Genomic DNA, 16,863 nt, shown 5'->3' on the forward strand with positions numbered 1-16,863 from the left:
CAGAGACATCTTCCAGTAGATCAGGTTTCTCTAAACTCTCATGTAACCTGGCTTTGAACTTTTCCAGGAATGGGGCATTCAAAACTTCTCTGGGCAAGGTCTTGTAATAGCACTGAGCAACAGTTACTCAGATTTCAAATTAAAAGAAAATAAAAATATTTTGGATTAATATGAAGAAAAATTGGAAGAGCTTAGATGCACTACATCTCTGTGCCAAGTCCAGACTAAAGTCTCAGGATTTGTAAGCATCTTTGCAACCTGTGTGAAAAATAATAACAAAACTGGCATTAAATTATGCCCAGTCAATCAGAATGATCCATAATGTGGATGTTTTTAACAAGCTGCTGCCCAACATTTTTGACATGTTTTAAAACAAGCCATCCTGATCAGCCCTGTAGAGGCGAGTGCTTCTAAACTTAATGATTCTCCAAAGAGGAGAAGGCATAAAGATTTAGCAACTCATTAGACATGACTGCACAGACCTCTGCTGCCAGCTTGGAAATGACAAATGGTTTGTTAATAGAGAAGCTTTCTTTTTGTATTATTTTTTGCCAATGAAGTGAAAACAGAGCATTGATTAAGCAATCCAAGCTAAGAAAATACCATCCAAATTGCATGAGAGCTTTCAGACCAGCAGCTTCAGACAAGGTTTCAAGGCTTTAAAATACAACTTCTGCTTGTTGCTTGATGCTTAAAGATACCTATCCTGGAGCCACAGACAGTAATTGATGTCAAGCTGACACTGTAGTTCACAGATGAATTTCAGTTGTGTGGGCAATCCACATGCACAACACTTGGGTGAAAAAATGCTTTCTGTCTCAAATGCTACGAACTGAGAGAAAGGATTAATAGAGACATCAACAAAAAAGTTCTCTGCACAAATAGAGTATGGCTGAAGAATGCCAATAGCCCAACATGCTCCTGACTCAAAATCACCCTTCTCTGTCAGATGAAATCATTTGTACAAAAATTCAGATTGAGCCTTTCACTCAGTATTAGGTTTCTGCAGAGCTAAAATTCGAAACTTATATCCTCTGGAATAATTTTACTGAAGTCACCATATGTATTCAACAGTAAATAAAAACTAGCTGTCTAGAGGTAATTAAAAATATTTTCAGGTTTTTTCTTCTTGCCGAAAATAATTAAATTTTCCAGGGGAGCTTTAAATACAAGCTTTGGCACTCACAGATATTAAAGTTTGAGTGACTCATATTCTCATTCTTTTGTGTAGCTACATTACTAGACTGTATTTCCCTCAATTCATCACAGAATAGGCTATGTCTACAGCCATAATGCAGAGATAGTGGCATGTCATGGAGCACTAAGTCCAAACAGGAAAACAGGCCCCTAAGTAGAACAGGAGCAATAAGCATCTAAACTGTCATACTCAGAAGGCATTATGGAGACTTATAAAATATGTATAAATTTTTAAGTTGAATGTTTGGTGTCTGGGCGGGGTGGGGGGGGGTGGTACTAAAATAAACTTGCAAAAAAAACCATGCCCTTTCACTAAAAATATCCCAGCACACCCATAGAAAACTGCTTCAATGAAAAATTTTCACTTTAATCAGGTCAGTTTGTCTGGACAACTGCTGGGTAAATAGCTATGCCATTCTATTTGTATTGCAGCTCATGCTCCAGAGCTCGGAAAAATCAACATAGGCATATAAGCTGAGTGAAAAATATGCTTTCTTTTTAATAGACAAACATTGAAAGCAATAGTATGGGGTTTTTTTTCAACTAGCGATCTGTATATTTTACACATACAAAAATTAAACCAGTTATTTAGTGTCTCTGGATTTTAAATCAACACCCATCATTTTACAGCCTATTAATAAATGGATTAAATCCCTGATGTAGCAGAATTGCTTTCCTGAAAAGTTCATGCAGGACAAACTCCTAAGGCTAAGATCCTGTTTTCTGAAAATCTTGCTCAGAAAACAAGCACATATATGGGAAGGAGCAAATTTCCCTTACCATGAATTATCAGCTGTATTTAACATATTATCTCCACATTCTTGACTGAAAAGTTTCCAATTGTTTGAATATCCCCTTCTTCCCTGAAAAAAAAAAACAACAAAAAAACCCAAAAAAACTCCAAAAAAACACACCCCAAAAACAAACCTCAAAACACTAAGAATAGGAGAACAAAGATTTGTGTTGATTGCTTTAGAAAAGAAACTGAGGAAAAAAAATTATCGGTGATAAAATTATTTGTATTTTTTGTTGCTGTTGAAATGAATTACTGAACACAAGATTTGTTGAGTGAGTAACTGCAACACTGGTGACAGGGGAGACCTTCTTGTAGGACTCTTTGCAACACTGTGGTGGCACCTGAAATTCTATTCACAGTTCGAGTACCATCTTGATCAGATTTTCCTTGAAATTCCTTAATATAACATTATGCAAGCACTTGTATGAGATTTGTTTTTCTTCTTTTTGTAAATCATAGGATCATAGAATGAATCGTAGAATGGTTTGTGTTGGAAGGGATCTCAAAGACCATCTAGTCCCAACCCCCCCTTGCCCTGGACAGGACACATCTCACTAGACAAGGCTGCTGAAGGCCTTGAACACTGCCATGTTTGTACCTCCCTGGACAACCTATTCCAGTGTCTCACCACCCTGACAGTAAGGAATTTCTTCATAATTACAGTTCTACAAAAAAATATTTCTTTCTAAATAGAGTACATAGTTTCATTGCCTGAGATGGAAGTAATAGCTCTGTACATACGTGAAATGACACACTTCAAAACAAAATTCTGCTTCCATTTTTTTTTCTATGACCCAGGGTCCTGCTTTGATGTGAAGATGACATATCAGGTAAGAACCTAAACACATACAGATTCCCCACTAACCTCTCCTGCATCTTTCTGACACACAATCACAGAAGTGACATTCCAGCTGACTTTTATCGGTCAAATCTAGATTCATTGATGCTGCTGAAGTAAATGGATGTATTTACATATGAAAGAGATTTGAAGAGGGCTTTTTTTTTTGTTCTCACAGCAAAAAGTTACACTACTCAAAGTAGTTGTGTCCATTTAAAAAAACTCTCTTTTTTTCATTAACTCATTATTTTAAATATATTTCATAATTTGTTTGTAGTGGAAAAAGGATTTATAAGTAGAAACCACAGGACAGTCATAATTCAGGTCACATTTGTGCAGCTCACCAGCTAATCTGAAAATCTAAATCTACTGAGACTTTCTGATATCTTCTCACAACTGTGTGTCATATAATTTATGAATAGACTCAATCCAAAAGAAAGCTTTTGAAATACAAAAAAAAAAAAAAATCTGCTTTGTCAACTACGTCTTTGTTCAGTTTGTTCATCTCTTTTGCTCAATATTTGCAAATTAACAAACAAATTGGGTTTTGGCCCATCCACTGCTTCCTCTCTGTAACAGATTAATGACTAATGCATAATCCCGCTGGATTGGTTATAAAATGCAAAGGCTGCAGTAGAGAAAATACCCCACTTTCTACTTTTACCAATTGCTTTGTGTATGGTGACAATTTTTTAAAGTGAAACAACAGGAAGATAAATGAAATTCTGTCTCCTTTCATTCCCAGTATCCTACTGAAATTTCCTACTACTCCTAACAACTGTAGTGGATGAAAATAGGAAAAAACATTCCTGCAATTGAGAGATTGAGAAATCAAGGGGACTGGGTGCAGCTACTGGTTGTGCCCCAGATTAGTGACACTGGCTTCTTTCCCACCTTTCGTAGTAACCACGAAAATGATGTTTGCTTCCTTTGGCACTGAATATATTTCACATATTTCAGTTTCAAGCTCTCTGGAGCACAGTCAGCTGCTAAATATGCTTTTCTGCTGTTAGTGCTGCACAGCCATGACACATCTTGAGACGTAACAAAAATCCAAGCAATAAGTAGTTACTGAAGATTTTTTCCATGCAATAATTTAGTTCTGTGAAAGACCATTTTCCCAAGCACTCAGAACAGTACTTGTACATTTGCAAATCACCAGCGTGCCAGAAGAATATCTAATAATACTTAAAAGACAGAAATAAAACATGAGTCAATTGACAAAAAGGCTATTAGAGAAATACTGGGCACCTGAACAAATCCTTGCATTCTTCAGTTTCCAAGAAGTTTCATCTTCCAAAACATTTTGCATTCCTTTTGATACTGTGTGTGTGTCTCTTAAACAGCTTTTACAGCACAGCTAAAAAAGCTACCACTGTGAAAAAATGCTGTACCTGGTGAAAGTACTTCAAGGAATGTAGACCCTAATCTGCCTTTTCTCTCACACATTGCTTCATAGCTTTGATTCTGAGTAGGATTATTCATATAAGAGAGAAAAAAGGTAGGCATGGGAACTTAAGAATTGCACTAACATAGTAAAGCATTGTAAAATGACAATAAAAATGGCATTTAAACTCTCTCGAGTTATGCTTATTCTGTAGTACAGAAAAGGGACAGTAAATGGAACAAGTAGCTTTTAGAAAACTGCATCCCCAAAACTGAAAAAAATTGAGATACTTGAAATAAGCAGAGTTCACACTGTGCCAAAACTACTGTCCACATGCTAGAAACTTCTGAGAAGTCAGGAAGTACAAAGATAAAGTTTGAACTTCCATGAACTTAACTGACTTCTGTCCTGCAAAGAATATTAAAGCACGTAGTAAAAGGCTCTTTGGTAGTATAAATAGAAAAAAATACCCACAAGGAAAAATGCTGTGCCACTGTGGAGGAAGGATGGAAAAGAGATTAAAGACAACATGAGGAAGGTGTCCACTAAATATTTTCCCCCAGTTTTCAATCAGAATTTTTTAGGTTAAATTTACAGACAAAGATAGGGTGAATAATAAAAATGTGGCTATGTAAATAGAAATTATCATAGCTAGCAAAAAACTCAATTCAAAAAGTTAAATGATTGAAGTCTGATTAATCACCATCTCGCACATCTAAAAATTTCTCTCACATGTAATGCTGGCCCAGTGACAAATATTTTTAATAGCACCATCTAGTTGGGAGTGAAACTGAAAAATAGTAGATATGGTTTCTTAACTTACAAAAAAATCTGTGAAGAAAAATAAGAGGAGATGGCAGTTGGGAAATTACAGGCTATTTCATTGGACCTCATTAGTATGAAAGGCTTTAAAATACATTTGAGAGAGACAATATATAAAGACACAGAGGTAAATGAAAAATGGAAAAAAAGTGCAACAGCAATTTAGCAAGAGGAGACCACACAAATCATCCACATAGTCTTCTTAGATGAGGTAAAAGATTTTGTGAACAAATTAAGTGTAATAGGTCTCATCTTTCTTTACTTTAGCAATTCATTTGACATTGTGTTATACTCTACTAAGGAATCTGAGGACTAAGACATTTTGCATAGTTAAAAAACAGCTAAAGGAGAAATAATAGCAAGTAAGAGCCATTAAGAAGGGATTTATCAAATCAATTAAGATTAGCAGTGCATCTTCAAGATCCATTCTGGAGATACTGTTGTCCTCCCATAGCTCTTGATCACTGTGACCAAGGTAGAAGAGTACCTGCACATTCTAATGTCAGTAGAGTAGTGAAACGATACAAGTGGAGCAGCTGGAAGATGTGAGCCAGAGAAAGGGGGTAGGAAACAAGGCCTGGGGCAGAACATGAAAGGGAGATGACCCAGTAATGACAAATGAGGACTACAGTTGTCAATGAGAGAGTGACAGAACAGGCAGCATGATGAGAAAGGCAAGTGATGCTGTAGAACATGAGAATGGGGATTTCCAGTAGAACCTGGGAGACAAGGAGATTTCCCATCCAAAGACACTAACAGAGCTGAGCTGTTTAGCACAGCAAGAGGAGAGCTAACTAAGCATATAACTGCTGTCTAGAAATGCCTTGAGGAAGATACCTCCCAGTAGAAGTAGCATTATCTAATTCAAGGAGCAGCAAAAGCATGGCACTGGAAGGCCATGCTTTTGTACATGCCACACGCTCATCTAGACTGTACAGAATGGAAGTGGCTATAAGCATATGAGTTTTTCAAACACTCTTCCAGACTGGTGAGTAGGGGCAAAATTACAGCCTTGGAGTTAGAGGTTAATTCATAGCTGGAAGTATCACATGCTGTAACACACTCTACAACTGCCTGGATCCACTGATTGCATCCACTGGTCACAGAGGACCCTTTAGTTTTGCCATCATTGGTTTGATGTTACTGGTTTTATTTTGGGGACATATCCAACACACCATTCCATTTTTCAAGTACACTTTTCATTACAAAATTCCTGTAAAAGCTAATTACACAGATAAAGGCTTTTGCGATAACATAGGCTACTTGCAAGTGAAAATAAATAGAAGAATGTAGAGCCCAAGATTATTTGGACAGCTAGGGCTCACATAAATATAATGTTAATAATAATTAACATTTATTATTATTAACATTAATAATTAACATTAATTGTTTTGTTAAATTATTAATTAATACAAATTATTTTGTGAAATAATTCAGGGCAAACTGCAGGATTGTTTTTAACTTATTAGCTGCTTAGAAGTATGTCAGATGGGTGTTCTAAAGAGAAATTTAACAGAAACTGTATTTTTAGAACTTCTGCAGAGATTAATTTCTCCTGAAGAGAGTGAAAATTTGGCACTTCATATGAGCAGAGATGATCTGGCCCAAACATTCTTGTTTGCAGATGATGACTACTATATTATTCACTTTGCCTTGGCACAGTCAGTCAATAGAGGGAGTGCAGCAGAATAAAAAAGCCTTTTCTCTATTTGCTGATAACATTTTTAGCACATTTAAGGAGAAATCTGAAGAACCATAGTAATTTCTACACCCTAGAAAATGTGTTGAGCAGAGAGAAAAGGACAGAGAGGACATCAGTAGTTGCAAAATACAAAACAAAACACAGAAAAATGTCTCCAAAAGGGAATGTGCAGTAATAATCCTTAAAATACATTTTAAGAATGTATTTGAAAGAACCTTTCCTGGAAATAGCATCTGTTTATACCTATTAAGTTTACACTTGAAAACAAATCAGTGGATACTATATTAGGGATGAATATAATCCTTGTATCCAAAGTAATAAATTCAAGGGATTAGCCAGAACAATAGCATTTTTATCAAAGAGAATTCATTTGTATCCATCTTCACATTACCAGAAAAGTAGCTCTCTCCTAATTAGCAGATCCTGAACATTAACCTTTTGTCTTGACTGCAATCACTTCGATTAGTGGTAATGTTCAGCCTCCTCAAAACTTCTTTCATAAATTGACTATTCCCATGGTAACAGCTGCTACTTTCATTCTACAAACACCAAGAAAATGTGATTTACTTTACATCAGTGGGCCAGGCTGGGGGTGCAATTTTGGCCTTTGTCAATGCTTTTTTCAGATAAAACTGTTTATTTCAGAAGAAGAGGAAACAGGTGCAAGCACAATTCAGGAAACAGTTGTTGACTAATCCACGAAGCAGGCCTGGCAATGCTTTGAAAGGAAGCTGTCAGACAGCCTACCTGCAATGCCAATATGTTCTGTGGCTGCATGAGGGAAGGACAAGCATTTTCAACAGTAGCCACCAAAATTAAATCAATATTTTCCAGGGGTTGTTGTTTGGATGGCATATTTTTCCTTTTTTGCTTGTTTCTTTGGTGGCTCCACAAACAGTATAAAGACATCAGCTTAATACCCCCACATGAATAGCTGAGAAATGTAAATCAAGGATTTTCATTCAAATATTGAATTTTAGCCAAAAAGAACATCAATTCATTGCTGAGATGCTGACACAGCTTCAATGATTGGTGTCTTCATCTTCAATGCTCACACAGATCTATAAACAAAGTCTTAATCTCAGTTGAAGTAAATTCCCAAAGTAGCATCAACTTCGGTGGGACCAGCATTCACAACAAAGATACTTTTTCCCCAGCAAGTCATGTGAAATTTTTCAGAGTTTATCAAACCTGAGGCTTTTTCCAGAATACCCATCTGTTGCATATGAACTCATCTGATACCTTTACCGTATTTGAAACTGAAGGTTTCCATGTCAATCTGTCAGGGTGAGAATGGATAAAAGGAGATTCACATGTACTTCTCCAGCAATTCACTGAAATAATCAAGTTTTCCCTTAGTCACAAATGTAAGATTCTGTCAGAAAATAGAACTGCAATTTTCCAAAGTTAGAATTGCATGTTCAGTTTCTTAAATTGGTTTTTAAAATACATTTTTAATTTTTTAATGAAATTTTTAAGGACTGGCAGACAGCAAAGAGACTGAAAAATTAAACACAACTCTAGAAGCCTTTATTTTTTTCCCTCTCCTTAATTCCTCATTAACCCTTTCAGCATCAGACCAGGTGATTGCTTCCCTTGCCTTACATATTTTTTATTCCTGGCATAACCAATCCCTGTTGTTAATTAGACACTTTGAAAATCTGAACACTTTTTGGCATCAGGTCCACCTTTTTAGCCAAAACTATAAGTGTTTGAGGACAGAAAAATCATGGATCTCCTTTCATGAAAGTGAACCATGGCTGAAATTGTTCAACCTACATAAACTCTGCTCATTCCAGCAGATGTTAAGATTGCTTGGAAATGGACTAATTTCTCACCCTCATGTCTGAGCATTTATCGTGCTTCTGTATCTGCAGGCTTTATTGCCATCAGAAGGTACCAAACTAAATTCCAACAGTAAAGCCCACAGTTTCTCCCACGGTAGCCGAAAAGGAAAATGCCACTAGTTAGGAGTGAATAGGAGGCTGTAAATATATTGCAAGCACTAAGCCACTGTATTTATAGTTACATGAGTATCACACTGCACACCACTCAGACTTAAACCCTCACTCTGACACGGGATCATAATCTAAAAGGGGCCAAATTAAATCTCTCTGTTCTGTGCTTACATAGGGAAAGTCTGGGTTTGAGCTGGCACCCAGCATTCCAAGCTCATGTTTATTTTCACTCCATCTCCAAAGAAAAATTGGTGAATAATCCAGAGCTGCTCATCCAGGAAAGATTCCAAAGACTTGCAAAGTTCAAGACTACAGTCCATGGAAAAAACCAAGTGCACAGATTTGTTGGCAAGAGATGCCTCTTTCCACATTCATTTGCATGTGTTCTAGAGTGGTTCTCAAATAAGGAACAAGCTTGGGAAAAGAAGTATAAGGGAAATAATTGAACTCAACCTATGAATGCTATGAATAGCCCCCAACTTTAATGCAAAGGAACACCAAAAAATAATTCAAAGTACACAAAGAAACCAGAAGTATTCAAAGTCACAAAAAAAGTAGCTAAAAAATTACTGTAGATCAATAAAAAGGAGGAAACAGTTGGCAAGAAGGGTTGCCTGTAAGACTGGCAATATCATGGTAACAAAATCATTTTAGAGGACAACTCGTGTTCTGATGCCACAGCCCAGTTTTTCAATCATGCTACAGGCATTTTAAGTTATTACAGGCTACAGGATTTTAAGTTTTTACACCCACATCCCACAGTACTAGTACTAGTACTCACCCTGTCTGGTGCCTTTCTCTGCAGTCTGGCCCATCGTCCTCCTGGGAGAGAGATGTGACTGTACCTACACTGGCCCTGGAGTCAGGAGACACAAAGGAAGCAAGCAGTGCTCATTTTCCACTTTCCTAAAGGTTTGTTCTTTCTCTGCTGCAAAGCACCAGAGCAGAGCAACTGTACCTATATGTTTTACAAGGATTTGTGGATCATAGTAAGTTCAAGGACTGGATAGCCTCAAGCTGGAAATTCCCATACTGAAGAATGATAGATGGAGAGGAGGGGATCCCAACTACAATGATTTCCAAATAAAATCCTTAGAGGTTAAGTTCTGGCTTCTCTCCCCTCAGCCCTGCAACAACATCAGCTCAGATCTCACAGGAAGCAGGCTAGGGAGGAAACCACTGTCCTGACCCACAAGTCCTATAAATCTCACTCACTCTTTGGCTCAGGAATATCAATGTGATTGCCATATTTAGTGTCTTTACTATACTTAAAAAAAGATAAATCAATAATATGGGGGATTCAGTATGTTGGTTTGTCTTTACAATTATTTTAAGTGTCTCCAACTCCTGCAAAGCAATGCATCACAGGCCCTTCCTACATCATACGAGAGAAAGATAAACAGCATCCCTGCATCACTCTTTAAGTTTTGAGGTTTTTTGCATGCTTACACCATCTATTAATGGAACTTGTCCCACACCAATTGGTGAAATAATTGCTGTCAAAGCAGATGGTAAGACACGCCTGAAAAAAGTATTTGGCATATTTTTTTCTTATGAGAGGAATGTAAGAGGAAACTTATGTACTTTCCATTTCCCAACAGCTGAAACAAAAGTTTGATCAGCAGAGTTTGAGGAATAATTACCCAGCCCCAGTGGATGCATTGTGGTGGCTACTGGCCATGGCCCTGGGTGGGTGGAAGGGTCCGGCCAGCGCTGCCCGCGTGCGGCCGCGTGGCCGCCACGAGAGCGGCACCTCCGGGGAGAATCGTCTGCCCCCGATGGTGCTGAGCGCTGCTCGGGGGTGCGCAGCTTGGGTAGCTCTGCACCATGAGAGGAGGGGAAGGGATGGGAGAAGGACACTTGTCTGCCAGCCCAAAGAGTCCAGGTGGGGCAAGAAAGTTGCCCTCTGGGGGGGTGCAGTGACAAATGCCGAAGAAATCAAAGATTACAGCAACTTAAATGGGGGTGGGTGTTGGAAAGGATGGATAAATATAATTGCCTGGCAAAAAATTCACCATAGTACAGCCCGGATGAAAACAATCCCCCCTACTGGTTGGACAATACCGTTACCTACAGATAAGTCCAAAAGTCAAATGGACTGTTCCATCTCACCCCCCAAAATGTGTGGTTCATCCCACACCTGTAACCCTCCCCTGAAACATCAGGTGTCTGTGACCCCATTGGCCCGAGTCTTGTTCCAGCCCACCTTGAAGTCCCCTGATAAGGGGTCTCTGAGGGGTCAGACGCCCTCTTGGCTCTTCCCCTCTCTTGGAACTTCCCCTCTCTTGGATCTTCCCCCTCTTGGAATCCCCTCTCTCTTGGAACTTCCACCCTCTCCTAGAGCATCCTCTCTACCCCTTGTCTCTCCCCTCCCCCGTCCCCTCAAGCCTCACCACGTGCTGTGTCTGGCAGCTCAAAGCAGGACCTTTCTGCATCCCTAAGAAAACTGATATTCTAAGAGCAGCCTTCAGAGATCTCTCGTCTCCATTCATCCAAGCTGTCCTGGAGCGCAGCTTTCCCTACAGGGGGTGGACAGGGGCACAAACCTGTCTTGCCCAATGGGGATAAACCGGAGAGGGATACAACAACCTATGATAATGTAACAGGGGTAGGTACAAGGTCACGGGACAAATAGAAAAGCTAAACTGGAGTGATTGATACAGAACTTTCTGGAAGAAACTGGGGGTGGTTACAGGATTGACAGCCAAAAGGGGATAAACAAACTCAGGTTGAGGAGAAAACAGAGAGAGGTGAGAAGACTGACAGATAACTGGGGAGCAGAGTGGCAGGAACTTTTGGGGAAACAACTTGGATCAAACCAACTGTGAGAGGACAAATGGGGGAGCATAAAGGCTAACTAACATTAATAAAACCAACTGACTAAATCAAACCACACCACAACAATGCATACCTTGCATCTAGCTCCATCTAATTCCCTCCTCTGTGGTTTATTTGCCTCATGAGCATGCCATGTGCTGGGGGCTCCTTGACTGACAGCATGGTATTGAATCTGCCCCAGGCACCAGTGCTCAGAGAGCAGCATTGTGAAGCAATTCAAGATACCAAAACCAGGAGCAAATTCATAAGGTCCTCATGATAAAGAGGCACTTTTTTTTTCTATATTCCTTGCAGTTATCTTTGAGGGATGCTGGCACAGTAACATTCTCAGTGGGAAACTACTGCTCAGTGCTGAATATGTAAGGTTAGCCACCTTACATATTCAAATAGAGATATAAATAGCACAACATTATAAAAATTAGCAACAGCACCAGAGGTCTGTGTGAGGATCAGACCTCAAAACCTGACACTGTGGAAGAGATGCTGCATTGGAGCTATCCAGGCAGAGGCTCTGCATTTGGAGAAGGAAGAAGAGCTTGCCAATTGGCATTCCATCAGTTACTTGCTGGCCAAGATTTTCAAGGTTGAACTTTATACCCGTAGCTTCCCAAAGGTCACACTTAGCAAACTGTTGGGGCTTAACAGAGCAAGGATGCATTTGACTCTTATTCCAAGGGCCTTTCCTTGATATTAATATTGATGACAGTGGAACAAACATCTCAATAGATGCACAGAAAGGCCAATGCACAAATGTGCTATACTCAACATATGGAAAAAGTCTGAAGCCTTTCAAACCACTTAATGAGAAAGCTGTGGAAATCAACAGCAGAAGGAAAAATCTAAAATGGGAGGAAGAAGCTTCTATACTACCATGCTAATTTATATTGTTAGAGAGGAAAGTACATGGCAATGTTAGCTATGCTGAGGATTTTCAAAAGTTGCATTTATTTTTGGTTTTATTTCAAAAATAGTGTTTCAATGAATATGCATCATGCTGGGTTTGTGGCACTGGTAGTGTGTTGATCACCATGGTACCTGAGCACTCAAGCCAATGATTAATCAGTGGAGCAAATGAAACAGAAGCTGAGAGCCAAAATGCACTGTGACAAGCTCTTCATAGACCTTATGTGTGCCACAGCATCTCTGCCTAGACTTCCTTCACGCTTTCCACTGTCTATCTTCCCTGCTCTTAGGATAATCAAATCTTTTTTTCTAAAAGGTGCTAAGGGATACAGAGATCTCAGACTAGCTCAGGAGAAAGGAGGAAATAAAAAAATCCCAACAAACAAACAAACAAAAAAAACCCCCACCAATACATAAATATTTTCATCAGGAAAACATTGCTTAAGCACACAAGAAGGAAAAAAAATTCATTTCCATAAATTGATTATGAATTGACAAACTTTGTTATGTCTGCCCAGCTATCAACCTAGTCTTTAAAACTACTGTTCTGAAGAGGGAAAACAAGTCTTTGCTCGCTAAGGAAATGACCTTTCAAGGGACTGATGCAGACTGTACTTGAACACCACTGTTAGCTTTATCTAATGATAATGGAAAGAATACATAAAAACATATGGCTATGTGCCTTCTTGAAAAAGACCAGAGATTCCAACAGCCCCTCTCCACACTCCAAATAAGCAACAAGTTAACACAACTCTGGTGATGTTTGTTTAACATATGTGCATGCAACTTGTGTGCGCTTTTTCTTGCTTGGGATGCTTAAGCAGAGGTCTCTGGATTTTAGAAAAGGAAATCTCCTGTTGAATTATCTACCCCTTGCTGGTTTGTTTTCTGTACAAAGTCTCAGAGGGGCACAGGAAAGCCGAGGGCCTTGCATGCAGGCCAACTTGACAAAGGTTAAATCCTTTCAGTACGGCAGAACTATAATACAACCCTCACTGAAGAAGTTTCCTGTTTTCCATCACTAATCAAGGCAATGATACTGCATTCTAATTAAATTGATGTCACGTGGAGTTTTTCCTCTTTACTGTAGCTGCTTCACACTTAGGAGGTAGTTACATCCAGTTTATCCTTTAAAAGAGGAGTAGGTTTTGGGGACAAGACCCCATTGCCAGCAATGAAAACCCAAGTGCTCACTTCCTAGTGCAGTTACAAAATGTTGTGCCTCAGCAGCAGCAGCAGCAGTTTTGAAGTAGATATAAAGCGCTGCACTACCCACTTATATTTGAATGTGAAACTCACTCTAAGCATCAGTCTGATTCTGTTACCTCTCCTGTGTCTAAATCATATCCATCACTGTCGTCTCTAAAGATTCAGGTCCTCTGTGCACTTCATCAGGCATTATAATCGAAGCTAATGAAAGACATGTTTGTTTAGCTGTTGTAAATAGCTTTGAAGATCTTGGTTTCAGCCAGGGTGATGAATTAAGGATGTCAGCTGGGCAACAGTTTAATTTGGAATGAATTTAGCTAAAATGGATTACTGAAAAAAACCAATATGGATTTTTAAAATTTATATTATTTCACAAGCTTTAGCAGTAAATATTTTACTCCTTCTTACCATCTGAGTCACCAGGCATAGTACTGGAAGAGAATCAGCAATGACACCAGCTTCTCAAACACAAGACCAACTTAGGATACTATAAACAGGTGTGAAAAGCCACTTTTCGACTGCAGCAGGGAGTACAGCCCTCAAACAGTTTATCCTTCAGCTGACTACATTTCTGCTTAATAGCAATTCTACAGAGCAACCTGAACATGGTAATTAAAGTATTTTACAACAAAACTCAGAAACCAAGAACTGCAAAGAACTATTCTGTAACACTGTTATTTATTAGAAGTACCTGGCTTTTATTTTCTCTGGTGCATTTTCAAATGAATTAAAATAATGACTTAAGGGGAAAGAAAATTATCTTTAAATAGTGGTGAGGTTTTTTTTCCTCTCCCAGGTAATTTGGAGTCAGGAGGAATTCAAAATAACAGCATGATTGTTGAAAATTACAGGGTAAGGTTGGAAACCTCTAGAGGTCATCTAGTCCAGCCTCATGCTCAACCTAGTGCAACCTTAGAACAGATCATTAAGACTTAAAAGGCAAAGGAAATAATTTAAAGCAAAAATAAAGAAAAAATAAAGTGTTCCTCTACCCCCTTTTGCACAAGAAGGAAAAAAAAATGCAAGGAAATATTTTCTTGAAACATATAGCTCTTCTCTGTTGTTTGTAAGTAAGCCCATCCTGGAAGATAGATTAAAGTTGCCACCTTTAGTTGACCTAGTTCCCTTTCTGCCTTGATGCAGGAAACATTTAGCACAACGTGTGGCAAACTCTGACTCAGTTGCCAGCATTGCTCTGCCACACTGCTGGCCAGAAAAAGCTGGGAATGATGCATGTTCGGCTCCAGTGACAGGGAAAACACTCCATATCATTCATTAGCAGTCTGCTCCAAGTTAATTAAGGAATGGAGCTGACAGCTGCTGAAGCAGGTTCCACCCCATCTTTTCCTGGGAAAGCAAGGCCTCCAGGGCAGGGCCTGGACTCCACAGCAAAGAAGAATAGGGTGGGGGAACCTTGCAAGATCTCAGTGAAACCCAGATGACTCATCAGAAAGTAAAACGTTTCTATTTTGGCAAGAGGCTGAAATAGCATCCCTGGGTTGTGCTGCAGCGCAGCAATAAATGACCCCGAGTGCCTGGGACAAACTCCTGCGCACACTGATATTCCTAACAGCAGGGGCTATTTCACATCTCATTAAGCAAAGGGGTTTACATGACAATTAACACATTAATTAGTAGCATATTTTCACAGGTGAAGCTTTGGCTTGAGATTTCAACATTTTTAGACAACTGCTCTGTGAGTGAAAGTTAAGGACTAGTTTATTATGACTCAAGGTGACAAGGACTTACAGGCACATCTGGCAAAAGAGTGTGTTTGAGTACTGAAGGACGCTGCAGCCTGGCGATGGCCTTTCCCATAACCTGCATGGAAGGAGGGCCTCCTTGTACTGTCTGCACCCTGCCACTCAAAGCCCAGCCCTAGACATGGGCAAAGCGTCAGGCTGGCCACTTCATCAGCTGACCATAAACAAGCCTAATGTACCACAAAGTCACCCAGGGACAAAGCAAGGCCTGGACTTCCAGGAGCAGTAGCTCCCATTCCTCATTCCCATGCCTCAGCCCCAGCCGCTGAACCGTGTGGCTCCCCACTACAAAAATCCCTTTGACTGTATTTATAGAGACATAACACCACACAGCAAACCCTGCTAATTTCACTGAAAATAGGTACCAGTTATAAGGGATGTTCACTGCCCTACACCTTCACATCTTAGATACAGAGTTAATAATTGCTTTAAAGAAGAGTTGGCACTATTAAGCTGCATGAATATTTCTCTCTGAGGTTTTTGTCAATACCATCTTAAATTTCTATTTTCTTTTGAGATAATGGATTTACAAGTATACAAGAAGATGTAAAGTACTGTAAAATTGAATGAAAGGAAGAACAAATTGGAAACTGAAAATTGTAGCTTTCAAGATCAGATGGATTCTGATAGTCATTGGGTCCCTTCCCTATCAAATGGACGTTGCCAACCCACAGGATGTAGTGGCATGCTTTGTATACATTATCTTTCACCTCCCTCAGGTACATACTGCAAGGAAGCTGTGTTCTAAACAATGTATAAACTAACAAAAACCACACAAATCTTTTACGTTTTGGCACTCAAAGCATAGATAAATCACTAGCCTCACCTATGATACCACTTACAAAATAAATCCAAGCTCAGGAGGAATACCAAATAACTTGTCCTTTAATTAACTTTTAAAGGCTGATGGTTTGTTTCAGAATATGATTTATTTATTTATCAGCCTGCTTTGTTTCAAATGGGTACTGACTGACCTCTAGATACCCTTGCATTTGCCCTGTGATATCCTCAGAATGTCACTGCTTTGATTCTTCATCTTTCATTTCCCAAACATTTCTTTTTGGTCACTTCTGGTAGTGGTGGCAGCTGAAGTGGAAGTTTATCTTCTGATAATCTGTACTGCTTTAATGGTTCCCGGCATCCTGAGGATATTTTCCAAGTGTTATGGTGACACCAGCTGAGATCTTGGCAATAGAAAAGTGTTTCACATGTTTATTTTCTAACTTAGTCTCTTGTGTTTTTTTTCTGTTTTCCCAAGCCTCTGCCACCCCTTGATTTCTATGGCTTAACATCTTTTGTTATTACTATATTCCTAGTTATCCCTTCTCAACATCTTTCTGATTAAAAAGCCTTTGAGAAACCTGAGGGCATTCCCACTATGCATCCAAAAATCTGTTAATAAATTTCTCCAAATCTCCAAATCACATATGTCTAAAAGCTGAGCAAAAAT

At 39.1% G+C, this 16,863-nt stretch overlaps 1 long non-coding RNA gene across 6 annotated transcripts in view; it reads right to left on the reverse strand.

Moving 5' to 3' along the window:
- The window catches only part of LOC110469733 (uncharacterized), a 79,289-nt gene that overhangs the window by 61,405 nt on the left and 1,021 nt on the right, over positions 1-16,863 (reverse strand). For 5 of the 6 annotated variants that reach the window (XR_002465306.3, XR_013340374.1, XR_013340372.1 and 2 more), the window contains exon 2: positions 9,482-9,556. The exons of the other annotated variant lie outside the window; for it this stretch is intronic. This is a non-coding gene — a long non-coding RNA (uncharacterized LOC110469733). The remainder of the gene's footprint in view (positions 1-9,481; positions 9,557-16,863) is intronic. 6 annotated transcript variants of the gene reach the window in all.

Source organism: Lonchura striata, chromosome 1 (genome assembly GCF_046129695.1).
Source record: "Lonchura striata isolate bLonStr1 chromosome 1, bLonStr1.mat, whole genome shotgun sequence".
NCBI lineage: Eukaryota > Metazoa > Chordata > Aves > Passeriformes > Estrildidae > Lonchura > Lonchura striata.